This window comes from Sciurus carolinensis, chromosome 16 (assembly GCF_902686445.1).
Source record: "Sciurus carolinensis chromosome 16, mSciCar1.2, whole genome shotgun sequence".
In the NCBI taxonomy this organism is placed as follows: domain Eukaryota; kingdom Metazoa; phylum Chordata; class Mammalia; order Rodentia; family Sciuridae; genus Sciurus; species Sciurus carolinensis.
The window spans coordinates 34,459,144-34,479,456 of NC_062228.1; the positions used below are offsets into that span (position 1 = coordinate 34,459,144).

Here is a 20,313-nt window from a genome sequence, read left to right on the forward strand (position 1 = left end):
TGGTGGTAGTTGGGTGAGATTTGAATCACAGTTTCTATAAGATTCAGTACTCCAGAATTCAGTACATTTTTATCAAAAAAAAAAAAACATTGTGGTTTAATTCTGTTATGATTTGGATCTTAAATGTCCCCAAGGCCATTGCCGAAGGCTTGGTTGCAGCCCGTGGTGTCATTGGGTATGGTAGAACCTTTAGGAGATGAGGCCTGGTGGAAGGAAGATAGGTCATTGGAGCTTGGTCTTTGAAGGGATATTGGGACCCCAGCTCCTTTCTTTCTCTCTCTCAGTATCCTGGCCACCACCAGGTGAGAAGCTCCACTTCAGTACATGCCCCTCACCATGATGTTCTGCCTTTTGACAGGCCCAAAACCTCTGAAATCCCTGAAGTCATGAACCAAATTAACATTTCTTCCTTTAAGTTTATTTATCTCAGGTATTTATCACAGCAGCAGAAAACTGACCAATTAAGTACAAAAAGCAAAAAGCATAGGGACCAGAGTTGGGGGTCCAGTTATACCATTTACCAGGTTTGCCATCCTATGTATATATTTCCTTAAGCCTCTGTTTCTTCATATGAAAAATCAAGGTGAGTGTGCCTGTCCCAAGATTTATGGTAGGAATAAAGGAGAATCTTGTTTCTAATAACACGTTGGAGTTTTTGTTTATTTTATTTTTTCAGATCAATGTGCATTTATTGAGTACCTACTGTATGTTCATCCCTGAATGACAGAGAGAAATAAAAGATAGAAATCAAAGACAGACTCAAAGATAGGAAAATGACTGCTAATTTTGTGTCAATTTGTATGGGTCACAGTGCCCAGCTATTTGGTCAAACATTATTCTGAATGTTTCTGTGAAGGTGTGTTTTGGATAAGATTAACATTTAAATCAGTGGTGCTTTGAAAAAGCAGATACCCTCTATAAGGTGCATAAGGTGGGTGAGCCTCGTCCAATCCGGTGAAGACCTGAATTGAATAAAGAATGACCTTCCCTATGCAACAGGGAACTCTGCCAGCAGACGGTTTTTGGATTAAACTGTGACTTCCCCCTGGGTCCCCCACCTGCCAGTCTACCCCTTCAGATTTTGAACTCACTGAGTTCCACAAGCCAATTCTTTAAAATCAATCTATCTACACACAACAACAGCTGGTTTGTTCTGTTTCTCTGGAGAACCCTGACTAATACAGGGACAGTAACACCATGGTGAATTGGACACTCTAAGAATGGTCCTTACAGACTCAGGGACACAGAACACTGAGAAGCAACAATGAGCTGTCTGGAAGGGTATGAAGGCCTTTGCATGCAGGAGCTGGGCCCTGGAGGCCAAGTTCCTCTTAAGAGTTGAGAAAATATCTCCCAAGCATCACTCAAAAGATCATGGTCAGGGCTGGGGTTGTAGCTCAGTGGTAGAGTGCTTGCCTAGCTCATATGAGGCACTGGGTTCGATCCTCAGCACCACATAAAAATAAATAAATAAAATAAAGGTATGATGTCCATCTAAAACTAAAAAATTAGAAAAAAAAAAAAGATCATGGTCACTCCTTCCTTTCTGAGTCCTTGTGAATTTTTTTTTTTTTTTTTTTTTTTTTTGTACTGGGAATTGAGCTCAGGAGCACTCAGCCACTGAGCCACATCCCCAGCCCTATTTTGTATTCTATTTAGAGACAGGGTCTCACTGGGTCACTTAGCTCCTTGCCATTGCTGAGTCTGGCTTTGAACTCACAATCCTTCTGCCCTTAGCCTCCCCAGCCACTGGGATTATAGGTGTGTACCACCATGACCAGCAGTAGTGTGAATTTTGATCCAATCTTAAGTTTCTTTGCCGGAGATGTTTAGCCTATTGTCTACACACTCAGCTGTGTGACCTCAGCAAATCCCTTACCTTCTCTGAGTCTCAGTTTTCTCCTTACTAAAAGCCTTTGTCATAAATAAATAAATACCTGCCTACTTCGTGGGGTGCGGGAAGGCATTCCACACCCTTCAAAAGGCCTTACAATTAAGGCGTTTAGTAGACTCATGCCCTCAGGAGCTTCAGTGAGTGTCTCTGTCTAAGAAAATAATGAAGAAATGGGCTTACATTAAAGCATGCACTACTTAAATTAGCTGTAAAGAGAGACAAAAATTGAACAAATTTAAATAATCAAATGGTATTATAAAAATTAGGTATCTTGCTATTTCATTAAAAAGACAGCAACTTGCATTAAGCTAAGGGCACAGTTGGATGCAAGGCCTAGACTTCTGAATTTAGCGTCAGAGGGAGGACAGGTAGATGGGCTGAGCTAAAGGAAAGCATTATCCATGGGGGGATGGGGTATCCTCTGAATCACACTCCCCACATGCAGGAAAGCAAGGGGACAAAGATGGCATCTGCCTGGCCAGAGACTAGGCTCATCCTGGGACACCCAGGTGACCCTGCAAATAGCCCCACACTGTTGTGAAATCTAGAACTTGACCACAGGCTCCCGAGAATAAGGGTGGTCCTGTCAAGGCCACTAACTGATGCAGGTCAGTCCCCAAGGGCATGAAATTCCTTACCTGGGCTCCACTTACCCCCAGACCCCACTGAACAAAGCCTATCTCTCAATAACCAGAGTTATTGTTTAAGGATATGGAAGAATGCCCTGTGGACAGAAGAAACTGAATCCCCCCAGGATTCAGCTGGCTTCTGCATCCATTTAGAAGATTAAAAATATATCTGGTACATATTGTTTCCCTCTTATGAAGAGCGAGTTACTAACTAGACTGCTCCAGGGACACTCCTTAAGTCTCAGGCCAATTAAAGTCCAGACGTACATTCAGGTATGTCTGAATTGAAAAGTTCATATGTCTATAACTTCACAACTGGAAAAGGAGAAAAACAAACCCCAAAAACAGGATAGAAAAGCAAGACATCCATGAAAGCAATCAGAGCCCAAAGTGGTATCATGACAAACCAGGGGACTTTTGAGTCCCTGAGACCTGGTTCAAATCTTGTTTCTACCCACTGATCTTGTATTTCCTTACTTAACCTCGCTTTGCCTCAGTTTCTGTGCCTCTCAAATTTAGCAATAGCTCTTTCTTTGGGAACGTTTTGAAAATAACAGACCAGAGGATTCTATTGGCTAGTTGAGGGTATGACATATTATGGGATTTCAATAAATAGACAGTTATTATCATTTCACACAAAGAAATGGTTCTTAATGTTTGCATTAAAACACATCAGATAATCATTTTGCAATATGGACAAAAACAACTCAATTATAATCAAAGGAACACAGCACGCACCATGTAGAACCTCTAATTCCATGCTACCATTTGGTTTAGAATTTAACATTTTCATCTTTATTTTATGCCCAATGCAGAAATGCCTCAAGTTTATTTACCAACTAGACACTAATGTGCATTCTAAGGGAAATTACCCTCACCAGGATCCGACTATGGTTGTAAAATGTTAAATAACAAATCACTTAGTGAAAGAATTTTTTTTGCTTTTAAATAAGATGAGAGGGATAGCAGAGTCATAAAATAAGTCGATCAGATCTGTGCTTGGTTCTTTTCAGCACATCACTAAAAGCAAGGGTCTGCCTGCCTCCATTTATCTTAAACTGAACTGAGGCTCCCAACTCTTAGAAAGGAGACTGCAAATGATCAATTACATCTCGGGGCACAAAGTCAAAGGTTTAAAGTATTATTGCTCACCACAGGCCAACCCTAACCTCAGGATTAATGCCATAAACCAAAAAGGAAAAATATAGTCAGTCTGTGAAGGTTCCCAGCTTTAGTCTCCAAAGAATTACAAAGGGAAATGATGACCCCCTACCGTTAGGAACGAAAACAGGCAGCCTGCGGTGGGAACTGGAGAGGAAACCGGTGTGGACGCAGGGGTAGTTTTTCTGAGAGCTGAAAGGACAGGTTCCCACAGGAGTGGGAGACCAATCGAGCAGCAGAACCCGGTTTTCTCTCCAGAGTGATTTCCTGCGAAGCAAAGGACCCCTGTAAAGTTGGAGCTGCGTTTGTATTAGCAAAGCAGAGAATGGATGAGAGGGAATGTTGATGGCCCTGGTGTGAAGCCTAAGGGGAGAATCCTCACAGGCACAGATGGGTCTCTCACTCCCAGCTCCCTAATATCTCGCTGAAGCCAGGGCAAGGAGTGAGCAGGTGAGGGTTCTCCTACATCCTTCTTCTCCCCTACAAATCTGCCACTTCTGGCCTCAAATCCCAAGCTCGATGTCCAGTTCAGAGGCCCAGTCTCCAGCTGTGAATACCACTGCAATGAGTTCTCCACGGGCAATTGAAAGTGACATATGAGCCCTTCTTTAAGGTGGAACGATCCAATGGTGCACGCCTTATAGTAAGCCCAGCAACTCCAGAGGCTGAGGCTGGAGGATCACGAGTTCCAGGCCAACCTGGACAACTTAGACCTTTCTCAAACTGAGATTCTTTAAAAGGACAAATAGATGAAGGAAACCAAGGGGAAGGAGGAGAGGAGGAAAAGGATAAGTACTCAGGAACAAAACTGACCAAATTGTATTGTTCTATCATGTGCATGGTACGAAAAAATAACAATGAATCCCACTATTATGCATAAAAATAAATAAACAATGAGGAGGAATCATCCATGATCCAGCGACCCAGTGTTATGGTTTCAATGTCCTCTAAAGCTCCTGAGCTAGAGGACTGGGACATCAGCCTGTGGTGCTACTGGGAGGTGGTAGAACATTTAGGAGGTAAGGCCTAGTGGAAAGAAGTGAGGGCACTGGGGGTATATCCTTGAATAGAATTCTGAGACCTGACTCTTCCTCTTTCTCTGCTTCCAGCTGCCATGAAATAAGCAGCCTTCCTCCTCCATGTGCTTCCACTGTGATGTGCTGCTACCTTGCCATAGGCCCAAAAGCACCAGGGTCAAGTGACTACGGAATGAACCTTCTGACACCGTGAACCAAGATAAACCCTTCTTCATTTTAGGTTGTTTACCTCAGGTAATTTGACACAATAACAGAAAGAGACACCCGGTCTCTAGAAAATTATAGAAAGGACATCTGGAACAGAATGGACAAAGCTAAGGGCACTCAACGTAGCCACCTGGGTATTAGTCAATGGTGCTATTCATCAAATATTTTTTGACTGCTTCCAGCCCTCTGTAATTGGTGGGATCACATGAACAGTTCTAGTCAATTCTTTCATATATATATAATATATATATATATATATATATTCATGTATATTCTTATATATGTATATGTATATATTAGTTGTAGATGGACACAATATCTCTATTTTATTTATTTTTATCTGGTGCTGAGGATCAACCCAGTGACTCACATTTGCTAGGCAAGTGCTCTACCACTGAGCTACAATCCCAGCCCCTCTAGTTAATTCTTTTTAAGCAGAAGTCAGGGCATTTAGTCACAAATGAAAGAGACCTTCCAGAGTTCTATTTCCACAATGAGCAGAGTTTCTCCAACCCCCAACCCACAAGTACCAAGTGACCTAGTAGCAAATAAAACTTGAGATTTGAGGGCTGTTTGTGATCAAGCATAATCTAGTCTGTCCATGAATGACTCATTAGCCAAGGTCACAAACTAGAGAATCTTGCACTCAGGAGAACACTAAAGTCTAAAGGGAATTGGTGAGGCTGCATCAGGTAAGCCAGACCTTGGTTACTGTTTGGTTGATAAAACTAAAGTCATACTGACACCTGTGCTGGCCAAGTAGGGCACTGTCCTAACTTTGTTCACATCAGGCACCTGTAGAAAAGCTACTAGATAGATACATGGTTCCCTGGGGATAAACTGAAGGAGACCTGGGGTATCTACATAGGATTTGGTAAAAACTTTATTATTTTCTGACATTATGTGACTATAATATACAAACTACAATACAAAGTTGTAGAGAACATATACATTACTGAATTTGATAAACTCTCCATCTTAGTCTGTTTTCTGTTACTATAGCAGAATACCGAAGACTGGGTGGTTTATAAAAGAAAGAAGTGTCTGTAATCCCGTGACTCCGGAGGCTGAGGCAGGAGGATAGCAAGTTCAAAGCCAGCCTCAACAACTTAGCGAGACTCTGTCTCAAAATAAAAAATAAAAGGGGCTGGGGATGTAGCTCAGTGGTTAAGCCCCCCTGGGTTCAATACCAGGTACCAAAAAGAAAAAAAAAAAAAAAGAAAGAAATTTTCCTTGACTCATTGTTCTAGAGACTGACAAGTCCGAGAGCATGGTGCTAGCCCCAGCTTAGCTTCTGGAGAGGGCCTTCCTCAGCATCCACACTGTAGAAATGCAAAGCAGCAAGTGGGCGCCTGCTGGAGAGGCAAACATGATGGGCAGCCCTGCTTTATAAAAAGCCACTCTCCTGGTAACTAATCCAGTTCTGTGGAAGTGAGAACTCACCCTTGAGATAATTAACCAATACTACAAGAAATACATTAATCTCCCCTAACAAACTACCACCTCCTTTTTCTTTTCTTTTTTGGTACCAGAGATTGAACACAGGGGGCCTTAACCACTGAGCCACATCCCCAGTCCTTTTTATATTTTTATTAGCCACAGGGTCTCGCTAAGTTGCTGAGCCTGGTTTTGAACTCTTGATCCTCTGTCCTCAGCTTCCCAAGCTGCTGGGATTACAGGCATGCACCACCACGCTTGGCAAACTACCACCTCTTAAGGGGCCCACCTCTCAACTCTGCCACAATAGAAATCAAATTTCAATATGACTTTTAGAGAGCACAAACCATATTCAAATCATACAAATCTATGTTTCGAAATTTGGTCTTGGCTTAACAACTACAACTCTTTTGCATTACATTTTGTGATTGAAATGACCATACGATTCCTGAGAGTCTTGTTAACAAATTCTTGGTAGTGAACATCCATATAAAAAATCAGATGCAGCTGGATGCAGTGGTGATGCCTGTAATCTCAACTACACAGGAGGCTGAAGCAGGAGGGTCACAAGTTCTAGTCCAGCCTAGGCAATTTAGTGAGGCTGTTTTAGTCAGCTTTTTTGCTGCTGTGATTAAAAGGACCCAACCAGAACAAGTGTAGAGGAGGAAGGTTTATTTAGGGGCTCACGGTTTCAGAGGTCTTAGTCCACAGAAGGCTGGCTTCATTCCTCAGGGCTGGAGGTGAGGCAGAACATCATGGCATAAGACTGTGGCAGAAGGAAGTGGCTCACTGGATCAGGAAGCAGAGAGAGAGGTCTCCACTTGCCAGATTCAAATATATACCCCATAGCCATGTCCCCAATGCCCACCTCCTCCAGCCACACCCCACCACTTCAATTACCACTCAGTTCATCCCTATCAGGGGGATAATTTGGTGATTGGATTAAGATCTCACAACCCAATCATTTCTCCTCCAAACCTTCTTGCATTGTCTCACACATGAGCTTTTGGGGGGACACCACATCTAAACCATAACAGAGGCCCTAAGCAACTTAGGAAGACCCTGTCTCAAAAAAAATTTTTTTTTAAGGACTGGGAGCCTGCAAGGTGGCACCTCCTGTAATCCCTGCAATTTGGCAGGCTGAGGCAGGAGGATTATGAGTTCAAAACCAGCCTCAGCAACTGAGTGAGACCTTGTCTCAAAATAAAACATTTTAAAAAAGGCTTGGAATGGGGTTCAGTGATTAAGTGCCCCTGGGTTCAATCCCTGGCACTAAAAATAAAATTAAAAGAGGGAATTGGGAGTGAGTAGCTCAAAGGTAAAATCCTTCTGAGTTCAATCCCCAGTACCAAAAAAAAAAAAAAAGAAAAAAAAAAGAAAGCAAAGAAAACTTATATGCACAGGTAATGATGAAATGCTTTTATTATCTTTACTCTAAAATTGTTAAAATTCTACTCAAAGAATCTAATGGTTCTTTTGAATGTTAAAATTTCTTATAATAATGTGAATTTTTTTAAAATTCAATTCAACATTTTCATATTGAGTATATCAAAATATTGATGAAACTCATTGGCAAATATATACGTGATTTGGAAGTCATCCTGCGGTCGGCCTGGACCCCACCGAGAGAGTAAATCAACCTCAGAGAGGCAGACTCTGTGACGTTCCTATCCCGGGCTTCCACCTGGAGCTGTGCCCTCACAGCTGCCCTCGCCCAAACGCCTCGAAGCCATCTCATTCTTAGAGTGAAGGCCCAGCTCCTCCCAGTCCCACCTGCGAGGCCCTGGCTTCCAGCCCTGCCCGACCTCGTCGTCCTGGCCTCTCACCTACACAGGTTGCGCGGGAGCTATCCGCTACCTCCGCCTGACCATCCTCCCTCCGTGATCCTAGCTGACCCCTCAGCCTGCCTTGCACCTCAGGATGGCTCTCCCGACAACATTAATCAAAATAAGGTCTCTGCACTCATTGTTTTGCATTCTGATTTCATGTGTCAAAATGGAATTAAAAATGGGTTCATTTCGAGGAATAAATTAAACACAACACAGCACCCAGGAGTGTGCTGAGAGTTTATAGAAAGTGTTCAATGAATCATCATTGCCTTTCACTGTTCCTTTGTAGATGTGTCACAAATACTGGTTGGTGTGTGTTTGTTCCCCACTGAACTGTGCACTCCTGCAGGCCAGAGAGCAAGTATTCTGTGTTTACCACGTACACCCAAGACCCGGCGCAGTCCCTGGTATCCATAGGTATTTGATGAATGAATAAATTAATTTGTCCAATGAGAATGCACTTGGCCATAGAAATTATACACAGCAGAGAATCCACATCAAATCGCTCGAGGGTGAATCTGAGAGAAGGAAAAATGCTTCTGTACAAATAATTTTGACCTACTTCCTCTAGCTAGCCACCATCCTACCCCCACGTGCCCTTTTGACCTTGTCCTCCTCCCCTTTCATCCCTTTCTGTCCCTGAGTTTGTTTCTCTGGCATTCTTCATTTCTCCATTCTCTGTACCACCCACATATAGCATCTGGTAGACAGTACGTGCTCCACACCTTTTATTGAATAAGTGCTGGGATGGTTGGATGGATGAATGAACCCGTGGAGAACTAGGTGAATGGGAGGATGGATGTGGTGCCTCCCATCTTAGCATGGAAGACATTTCTCCTTGTGATTTCAACGCTCCCCCTGCTCCATGAACTCTCCACCCTGATGGTCCCCTAATCCAGTGAAGACGGAAGTAGTCCCTCTCCTTGAAGTTCATTTAAAACCTAAACATGAATCTGGTCTGATGAGCCCGTGACACTTGAGGCTCCATCTGGGTGGCTTCCCCATTACTCCTAATAGCCAGCCTTGAAATGGAATTACTTCATTCTTCAGAGTAAAGTGCAGGGAGTTTTCCCTCTCTGAACATCAAGCACACACGGCAAAGACATTCTGCTTCTATAAATATGCTTTTCTAAATGTTAAAGGGTTAGAGCAATTTCCAAAGGTCTCTGCCTCGAAGGAGCCCTCAGATGATATTTAATTGAACTACTTTTGCTTTGAGAAGTGAGGAAACTAAAATGTAAGAAGTGGAAATGCTTCTTGGTTTTATGTCAAAATACAAGCTTCTAGATAAAATAATGGAGAGAGAATTTTCTGTTATTAAACTTGGGAAAATGAACATAAACAGCTCAACCAAGAAAAGCCAAGTGTAGAATTTTGTAGGGTGGTTGGAGGGAAAAACTATCTCCTTTTAAACGCTATTTTCAAACCCTTAACAACTGTTGAAGGCACTTTGTTTGATTAAAAATCACTAGAAATCTCTCTCCCTCCTTTGGCATTGGAAAGTGAACATTAAATATAAACATATCCACAAGTTTAAATATTAACTTCTTTCATAATGTCCCCCTGGTGTTTTCTGAGCAAACTCCTTTGAACAGAAGAAACTGAATTTTGTGAAGGTTGAAAGAGAGAAAGGAGAACACCTGAGAGAGCTCTCTTTTTCAGAAAGAGAGCAAATGATCGATTTGTCATTTCGTATTTGTGAAAACATTCAGATGAAAATTGGCATGCTTTCAATCTAAGTCACATCAAGGAGGCAGCAATTAAATCCTTGCTCCTTTTCAGAATGTTGGTGTAATTCTGAATTTGATGTGATGCTCTCTGAAGACAAAGAACTGGGGACTGCTGGGTCAGCATTCACAGGATGCTGAAAAGAGAAGGCAAATGCACAAATGGGTTTTCTTTACTGCACAGTTGTAGCTGCTATGCCCTGCAGAACCCCAGTGGACCACCATTCCTTTAGACCACAATGCGAATGGCACCCCCTGGACTTCTGCAGTGAACAACCTGTGCATCTGCACTTGGCACAGTTTGTAGTTGTGCTCGTCTTTTGTTAGGCCAGGAAATATCCCTCCAATGTGAGGGAAATGTAAACCAAAGAAAGGCAGGACCCCACATCTCATTATGGTAGCCCAAGGGGATACGTATTTCTTTTTCCTGGCTCCTTGGATTCAGCCCAGGCTCAGTCGAAGAAAGCCAAACCAGGTCTCTTGCCCAAAACTCTGCATCCTAATGGGATAACATGAAGTGCGAGCACACTGGAGATAATCAAAGACAATAGTAGTGGCATTGACCAGTCTGGGGTGGGGCAGGGCTGCCAATTAGCACTGCTCTAAGGTGCTTGGGTGGAGAGGAGCAGGTTCCAGTGCACATTCTGCTGGTCGAGGTGGCAAAGTTCACATACATGAATGGCAGTGGTCCCTTGCACTGAATATAGGACACTTGCAGCAGCTATTGAACAGTCTGTTCCAGGATCCTCGTGCTGGTCATCTCCTCAGCTACACAGCCTCCCAGGTTCTCCAGTCTTCCTGTTGATTCTGTGAACTTTCCATCATTCTTCCAAAACATCAGTCTTCTGCTTAAAGTTTGCAGGAATCAATTTCTTTTGTTTGTACATCTACGCTCTGCCCAGCAAAGGCTTAGCTGCAGACCCCCTTCTTGCCAGATAATCCCACCTTGCTTTGTCACCTGCAGGTCCGCAGCAAAGGCCAGACTTAATAAGGTATGCAAAATTAGAAGGGAAGGAACCCCATGAGACTATACAGACAAAAGGAATCGGTCTCCATATACTGAAATTTTTTAACAGATGGGGATAATAGAAACCATCTAGTCCAAACCCTTCATTTGGGGGAGGAAACCAAGAGGAGGCAGATGAGTTGCTTAAGGTCACCAAGCTAGTTAATAGAAGCTTCACTAAGACCTGTGATCTCAGTTTCTTAGTTGCATTATTTATGTGGGCGCCACGATGTGGCTGGGATTAAACAAAAGGGGCGTTGTTAGGCTGACGGTGCTTTGCCTAAAAGCTCAACGGATGCTCTGCTAAAATCAAGTTTGCCTTCAAATTTTAATTCTGGTCCAGAGGCATAACCCTGACTTATGAAGTCTTACGAACAATGTTGAAGGCATTTTGAGCATAAAATTTTTAATTAAGATTTATAGGGTGCAACAAATGGGCTAAGGAAATGAGCAGACACTTCACAGAAGAAGATCTGCAAGCAATCAACAGATATATGAAAAAATGTTCAACATCTCTAGTAATAAGAGAAATGCAAATCAAAACTACCCTAAGATTCCATCTCACCCCAATTAGAATGGTGATTATCAAGAATACAAGCAACAACAGGTGTTGGCGAGGATGTGGGGAAAAAGGTACACTCATATATTGCTGGTGGGGGTTGCAAATTAGTGCAGTCACTCTGGAAAGCAGTATGGAGATTCCTCAGAAAGCTTGGAATGGAACCACCATTTGACCCAGCTATCCCACTCCTTGGCCTATACCCAAAAGACTTAAAATCAGCATACTACAGAGATACAGCCACATCAATGTTCATAGCTGCTCAATTCACAATAGCCAGATTGTGGAACCAACCTAGATGTCCTTTAATTGATGAATGGATAAAGAAACTGTGGTATATATATACAATGGAATATTACTCAGCCATAAAGAATGATGAAATTATGGCATTTGCAGGCAAATGGATGAAATTGGAGAATATCATGCTAAGTGAGATAAGCCAATCTCAAAAACCAAAGGATGAATGATCTCACTGATAAGCGGATGATGACACATAATGGGGGGTGGGAGGGGTTAGTGTTAGGGTTAGGGTTAGGTTTAGGGTTAGGGTTAGGGAGGGTGGCAAGAATGGAGGAAGGAAGGACTGTATAGAGGGAAAAGAAGGGTGGGAGGGGTAGGGGCAGAAGGAAAAAATAACAGAATGAATCAAACAACATTACCCTATGTAAATGTATGATTACACAAATGGTATGCCTTTATTCCATGTACAGAGAAACAACATGTATTCCATTTGTTTACAATAAAAAAAGATCAATAAAAAATATATGAAAATTAAAATATATATATATAAGTTCTCATTACCTGATGAAAAAAAAAGATTTATAGGGTAGACACGCCTCCTCTTGTGGGTAAGGAGTAAAAAAAAACGCAGAGGATCAGAAAGTAGAACTAGGATGTGCAAAGCCACAGTGAGCTGCCCCCACCTCCAAATCTGTCCATCTCTTCTCCCAGAAATAAAGGAGCCTTTGTCCTGCAGATGCTGCAAATGATGTGGGCGTGGAGTCGTAAAGGGAAACTGAAGTGCCTAATCCACACAATGTATTGTTTCAGTGACTCGCTTAATGTTCATTCATAACATGGAAAGAAGGAAAACATATCTTCTTTTTTTTTTTCAAACATGGACTGTTTTTAGTCATGTAATGAGACAAGGAAATAATGCTATAGCTGTGTGTTATGTAGTAATAATAAGCTGTATTTGGTATTTGCCTCAACTTGTAAAACTAAAATAAAGGCGCCTGGTGACAAACTTGCTGTGTGGCAGGATGACACTCCTGAACAATGCCGATATGAACTTTTGTTTATAATTTGAGTAGGGGCTCCTAGTATAAGTCGTGTTCTGGTCTTTATCAATGAAGACCAGAGCATGACTGGGCTGAAAATCATTACTTAAACCCCTGGACTTTTGGAGCAAACTGTCAGCAGCACTGTGACCAGAGGACTCCATGTTGCTCTGTCTCTAGACTGCCCCATCTGCTGTCCACTCCATCTCTTATTGTTTATTGATGGTTGTCACTGAGGCCAGACGACTGACCACCTCTCCCACGGCGATGACTGCCACCCAGCCTCCAGTTTATCGGACACCCAAGGACATCCAAATACATTCGAGAAGCTGAGAGCGGCTACGGCTGAGAAGTATTTCCTCAGTCTTGCTGACTGACTTCTTGGCTAAGAGACGTTGCTTTGAGTAAGTCCATGGGGATTGGACTCTAGGTGAACAAGGGAGTGAATCTTCAATGTATTTGTGACTTGCTATTATTAGGAAAGTTAAGTTGAGTGTGCATTGCGTGAATAAAATCCATTTGTTGGAACCAAACTTGATTCCTCTCTTACTCACTGCTCGAGATAAGTGAAAACATAAAAATTCAGTGGAAAAATCTTTCCACCTCTGCATCTCACACAGCGCTCTAAGACACAAGGAGTAAGAAATTTTAGCTGGAACTTACAGATCTGGAAGCAGAGGCCTGGAAAGGAGGCAACAGAAGCCTCAGCCTCTGTCTCCAAGCTTTCTCCAGTAGACCACAGTGGCCCTATAAAGTAGAGGTCAGCAAACTTTTTCCACCAAAAGCCAGATGGTAAATACAGTCCCAACTTCTCTGCCACTGTCTCCAAAGCAGCCAAGGGCAATATGCAAATAAATGGAAGTATATGTGATCCAGTGAAGCTTTATTTAAAAAACAGGTTGTGGGTCAAATCTGACCCGTAGGACCTCAGCTTGCCCACCCCTCTCTCAGAGGTCAGAGGGCACCTCCCCACCCTCTAGCACCCACACATTCAATCATCCAGCCTCTTTAATCTCACCCTTGAACATCTTTCAGGGGGTAACATCATCTCTCAAATCCAGAGGTGATAATTACTGCGGTGAGAGGCAACATCCCCAATTTTTCATGAACCTTTACAAGGAGGATAGTTTCCTGACACAATCACATTGTCGGGACAATCTTCACTTGTCAGAAGGAAAAAACCTCTCTGGCTCCCCACACGGCTCCCTCCACATAACATGCATCACATTGCAATTCCATCTATAGAATTAGCATGCAACATCTCATCTCCTGTGCAAGCATTTTTGCCTGAAAAACTAGGCAGCAGTCTCACAGTGACAACATGAGAATAACTTGTCATTCTGGTAATGGTCTAACTGCATATAAGTGTCTGTCATAATGAAAATTGGTCTCTTCCATTTCAATTTATTTTGTCAACAATCCAAATGAAGCTTGAATATATCTTCCAACACCACCACACGCAAACCAAATAGGAAAGAGAACTTTAAAATGAACCTCATCATCATATGACTAAATATTTACATTAAAAAAGATTCTCTCTTCTGGAAGACGTCCCAGCTCTGCTGTTCTCCCCTGCCAGTACACCTGCAGCTTTTTGTAACTAATTAAGGAACTCCAGAAAACACATTCAAAAGGGCCTCAGCAAACAGATGCACACTCCATTAATTAAACAAGCCAGAGCAATCGCCCAGGCTGTAATTGGAAAATGTGCTTCTTTCCTTCATTTTGGAGGCAATCACAGTTATTTGCAAATGCTTTTTGATAGTTTCTCAAAAGAGAAAGTCGGCTAGCAGCAGGCTCTGGCTTCCTCTGGCAGGCGGGGCAGATGTTTGGGAAAGGTTGTAGGGAGGAGGCAAAGTCATCCAGGTTCTCTAATTAGCTCTCCTGCCCCTTCCTCCCCATCTAAAAGACCCGTGCTAATGAGAAAAGGAAGTTTAAGTGCTAAAAAAAGAAAGGGAGTCTGTTAATGCTACTTAAAAGCACAAAGATGGTCCTGTGCAGTGCAGTCCTGGGCTCTAATTGGGGTGGGTACTGGTTCAAGTGTGTGTGTAGGCAGTCAGCAACCGGGTGCCCTACCCCTGCCCTTACCTGAGTTTGCATTGTCTGCAGAGCAGTGATGGAAGCAGGAAGATGGTAGAGAAGGTCATTGGAGGGGAGAACAAGGAAATAAAATAGCCTGGAGTCTCTTCTATACCCTTGCCCTTGGCTTTCAGGCAAAGTTTTAAGGAAACCACCATACAAAGTAAAATTCCGTCTTCGTGGGGTTATCCTGGTAGTTCAACATCCCAATCAGGGCTAACAGACACCATGACCGTCAGAGGCCAGTATTCAGGTCAAACGAGTGTTTCTTTTTTTTTTTTTTTTTTTTATTGTAAACAAATGGGATACATGTTGTTTCTCTGTCTGTACATGGCGTAAAGGCATACCATTTGTGTAATCATAAATTTACATAGGGTAATGTTGTTTGATTCATTCTGCCATTTTTTCCCTTCCCCCCTCCCCTCCTACCCTTCCCCTCCATCTATACAGTCCTTCCTTCCTCCATTCCTGCCCCCTCCCTAAACCCAACTCCAACCCCAACACTAACCCTTCCCACCCCCCATTATGTGTCATCATCCACTTATTAGCGATATCATTCTTCCTTTGGTTTTTTGAGATTGGCTTATCTCACTTAGCATGATATTCTCCAGTTTCATCCATTTGCCTGCAAATGCCATAATTTTATCGTTCTTTATGGCTGAGTAATATTCCATTGTATATATATATATACAACATTTTCTTTATCCATTCATCAATTGAAGGACATCTAGCCACATCAATGTTCATAGCTGCTCAGTTCACAATAGCCAGATTGTGGAACCAAACAAGTGTTTCTTAACAGCAAATCACCCTGCCACACCTTGCCTGGGACGTAGGACTGAGTCTCTGCAAACTACTATCTCCCTTGCCAGTTGACTTGCTGTTAGGGGCTTCCGGTAGAGCACTCGTCCTGTTTTGCTGTTTCCTGTTGGCGTCACACCAGTAGTAGCCCTTCATTCCAGCAGCGATAGTCGGACCCACTTTCCAGCCCCTCCCAACATTCCCTGAAATAACCTCATTGCATCCTGCTCATCCATTCAGATCCACCATGTCACATCAGCTGGCAGGACTCTCTTCTCTGAGTTCTGAGTTCCAGTTCCACAGAGGCCCTCCTCCAGGAGTCTAGGTTCCAATAACTCTACCTTCTTAACTTTGCTTAATAAGCCTCCAAGAGTAATGTATGCTTTCTGCAGTTACTACCTTTTGATACCTTAACATCCCCTTTTTGCCTTTTAGGTCTTTTTTTTGGGGGGGGTTGTGGGGGGTACTGAGTATTGAACCCAGGAATGCTTTACCACTGAGCTACATCCCAACCCTTTTTATATTTTATTTTGAGGCAGGGTCTTTCTAAGTTGCTTAGGGCCTCTCTAAGCTGGTCTCAAATTGACCTGAGAGCTCCTCCTGCCTTAGCCTCCCAAGTCGCTGGGATTACAGGCAAGCCCCACTGTGTCCAACTCTTTAAGTTCCTTTCAAAAGGATAATTTAATATTTAATATAAGAAAATTCATGTGATTTTTTTTAACCTCTGGAAATTGATCCTCAAAGATAGAATTACGGGACCGGTTTGGGTATGTCCTTTGGCTTTGAAGGCAGTGATGGAGCCCTGAGGAAGGAGATGTGAGTAATAGTAACCAGTCGTGGGCAGGGGCATCTTGATGAATCACATCATCACCTGTAACTGGTCATGATGGAGTCCCTGCGGAAACAGTTCCGTTGGGCCCAAGTTGGCTGCTGCCCTTGACTGTTAAAGTAGTAGCGATGACTCCAAGGATCATACAGTGAGGTGGTTGCCTCTAATTGCACTGAAAAGATTTTAAAAATGATAAACTCAGAGCTCTAAATATTCAGCTAAAGTCATGATCGGAGAACCAGGAAGTTTTGATGGCAGCCCTAAATAAATTATTATTTCTTGTAGCTGTAGTTTCTCTCGCAACCAAAACCAGATTCGTAGGAAAACCTGAATTAAACTGTATGAGTGGCTAAATGACGACTTGTTGAATCCTCCAATTCACCAAGTCCCATGTGTTAAAACTAAGGCCCTGATTGGGAAGGAGGGGCACTCTGCACTTGAAATAGGATATCTGGGTGAACCCAGACGAACTGAGGATCGTAAACCCTTGTCTTTCTGAGCCTCTTTTTCGTAGGAAGGAGCAGTATCTCCTCCTATATCTAGGAGACTAACCTCCCCTTGCTTGAAGATCTTACAATGCTTCCACTGGCGTCTTGCAAGTGTATGCTTATTTTCCTCAAAACCCACTGAGCATTATTTATCTATTGCCACACGACAAATTCCTGTGAAATTTACTGGCCTGAAGAAACAATAAACTTTTTATTATCTCTCACAGTTCCTGATAGTCAGGAATTCAGGAGCAGCTTAACTGGCAATTTTTGATCAGGGTCTCTCGTAAGGTTACAGTCAAGATGTCCACTGGAGATAAACCAACCGAAGGCTTGACTGAGGGACTAGAGGACTTGCTTCCAAGGTGTTCTCTGAAGCCTGGAAAGTTGGTGCTGGCTGTGGGCAGGAGGCACAGGTTTCTCACCACCTGGACCTCCCAAAAGCGTTGCTTGAGCACCCTCACAACATGCAGGCTTTCGTGTGAGTGAGTGATCAAAGACAGCACTTAGTGTAGCCACAGCCATGTCCTCCAGCTACAGGTAATTGAATCAGAGGTGGACATTGACCTGTGAGCTGGTCTGGTGGGAAAAGTTTCACTAAAAAAGAGAAAGTGGAGCCCTTGGAGCTTGTTGGATTCTACCTCTCAGGAATTAGACCTGGAATATTTGGTGAAGAAAGCCTAATTCTGAAGGCTGTAAGTGAACAGAAGTTATGCAGAAGCAGGAATAACCAGGCAGAGAAAGATACGTGGGAGAGTAGGGCACAGAAGCAGGAAGGGTGTCAGTAATAGGAGGAATGACAAAGCAAATATTAGGAGATGTTATATTACCTTAAAATGGCATATCTGCAAACTCCTACTGAGGGCTTAAAATAACCCAGTGAGTAGAAAGCTCTTCTAGTCCCTGAACTGTGCCTCAGTCTGACGCTTCAGTAGCTCTTGGAACCAAGTCTGATTCTGGTCTCCATTTTAACACATGCATCCTCGTAGTAAAACCTCACTGTGGCTTCATTGCAAGCTTCAGTTCCTTCCAATGAAAGCAGCCAAATGATCCAGAGCTGTCTCAAATAAGGGATCTGCTGTGATTTGGATGCTATTTGTCCCCAGTGGTTCCTGTGTTGGAAGCTTGACCCTTTAAGAGGTTCAGCCTGGTGTGAGGCCCTTAGGTCTGTGGTAGCACGCCCTTGGGAGGAATTGTGGGATTCCAGCCTCTCTGGCTTTCTGGTCTTCAAGATGTCATTTCTTCCATCTAATCACACTCCTGACAGCCGCCATTCACCACAAGGTCCTCACCAAAGTCAATTTGGGTTGGTGCCAAGCTCTTGAATTCCCAAAACTGTGAGCTAAATAAACCTCTTTTTTTAATAAGGTTGAATTGCCTCAAATATTTTATTATGGGAACAGAAAACAGACTAGTACAGCATCTTAGGGTTTACAGCACTCCCTCACAATTCCTTGGCATCAGTCCTTACAATAGCTCAGAGAGAGAGAGCACAGTAATTATTCCATTCCACAGATGAGACAAATGAGGTTCCTAGGGATTAAAGTAACTGACCAAGTTCACACAACACATAAGTTAGGGCAGAGCTCAAATCCACCTCTACCTCATTGTCCTGACCTCTTTCCCATGTCAACCTCAGTTGCTTCATCTGCACAATGGGAATAGTAACAGCACCAGTCTCAAAGTGCTGTTATAAGGACTCATTTATAAAAAATATGCAAAGTGCTGAGAACAGCACCTGGAACATGGAAAGTATGCACTTTATTAGTATTAGAATGAGTAAGATTTGTAATTATTATTAAATTATTATTATTGAGGACTGGAGCTATAGCTCAGGGGTAGCACACTTGCCTAGCATGAATGAGGCACTGGATTTGAATCTCAGCACTGCATATAAATACATAAAGTAAGATCAGTTGACAACTAAAACAATATTTTTTTAAAAAATTATTATTATTGAAAGTTGAAGTGCAACTCTCTTTGAGACAAATTTAGACCATTGCTTTTCCTCAAGGAGGCAGGGAAGGAACTGGAACTATGAGCCCAGACAGAACTGGTTCTGCCTGTTACTTTCTGTGTATCTTCTTTCTTTTAAATTTGTTGGGGGTGAGGGGGTAGTGGGTATTGATGCCAAGAGTGCTCTACCCCTGAGCTACATCCCCAACCCCTTTTATTTTTTATTTTGAGACAGGGTTTTGCTAAGTTGCCTAAGTTTTTATTTTGAGACAGGGTTTCACTAAGTTACCTAGGCTGACCTCGAACTTGTGATCCTCCCATCCAGTTTCTGGGATTACAAGTATGTACCACCACGCCCAGCTCTGTGTGTCTTTAAGTCAACAAACTTATGTCTCTGAACCCCAGTCAGATTACCTGCAAAATGGAGAGTAGTAGCTTGGCACTCTGACTTGTGAGAATTAAGGGGTCCATTGCATTTAACATGACCCCTGCTACACAGCAGACACAGAATGTGCAATACCCGCCTGCTGTCGTCCTCGTCATCATCATCAACATTGTGACCTGAGAACCCTAGTGAGTGGCAGCCAAGTGCACTTAATACTGAAAATATGCAGCATTAATAACAGTAGTTAAAAACTGGGGCCTCTTATGTCATTAGATATTTACCATTTGCCCCAGTCCTGGTGCAGTGACTGTGAGGACGGTATGGCCCATAGGAGAAGCTCAATAAAAACATTTTAAATTCATTAATTTTAACGAATTAATACATTGCCTTGAAGGAAAAATATTTAAGACCACTTTTCTTTCTTCTCCCTGTCCTCCTCCTCACTTGTCCAGGGATGGGGAATGTCACCATATCCGTCAGAGTGGTGAATGTCGACCGGGCTGAAGGAGGAGGCACCTGGTTTGGGAGGTCTGTGCAGAGGCGGAGATGGAGTAAGGAGGCCAAGGCTGAGTCCCGGATGGAACATCCCCAGTCACCCCTCCCCCCTCCTGCCCACGTGGCGCCAGCCCTGGCGCGTGTTGAGGTCACCGGTGCCAGGCACCGAAACTAGCTCTCTTTTTCTCGGTTCGACTACCTGATTAAAGAGTCCTCTGGCTCTGGGAGGGGTAAAGTGGATAAATCTTTCTTCTTCAAGAACTGAGCCTCAAGTCTTGACATGGAGGGACCACATAAGCAAAACAAGACCCATATTCCACTACATTTCCACGGAAGAATGAGTTTAAAGGCTTTTAAATTCATTCCAACTCGCCAGAATCCTCTGCCTTTGGAGTCAAGTGTCGGCTTCCCACTGGCCATCGTTTCTTTCCCTCCGGGTTCTGGAAGAAAACAGTGAACAGAATTTAGGTATTCTTGGGTTCTTAGCTAAGCTTCCCCTCAATACCATCTTTCA

General features: G+C 43.0%; 1 long non-coding RNA gene across 1 annotated transcript in view; it reads right to left on the bottom strand.

The window, feature by feature from the left end:
* Positions 1 to 15,533: 15,533 nt before the first annotated feature.
* LOC124966288 (uncharacterized) overlaps positions 15,534 to 20,313 on the bottom strand; it is a 54,536-nt gene continuing 49,756 nt past the window's right edge. The window contains exon 5 of the long non-coding RNA XR_007105321.1: positions 15,534 to 20,239. This is a non-coding gene — a long non-coding RNA (uncharacterized LOC124966288). The remainder of the gene's footprint in view (positions 20,240 to 20,313) is intronic.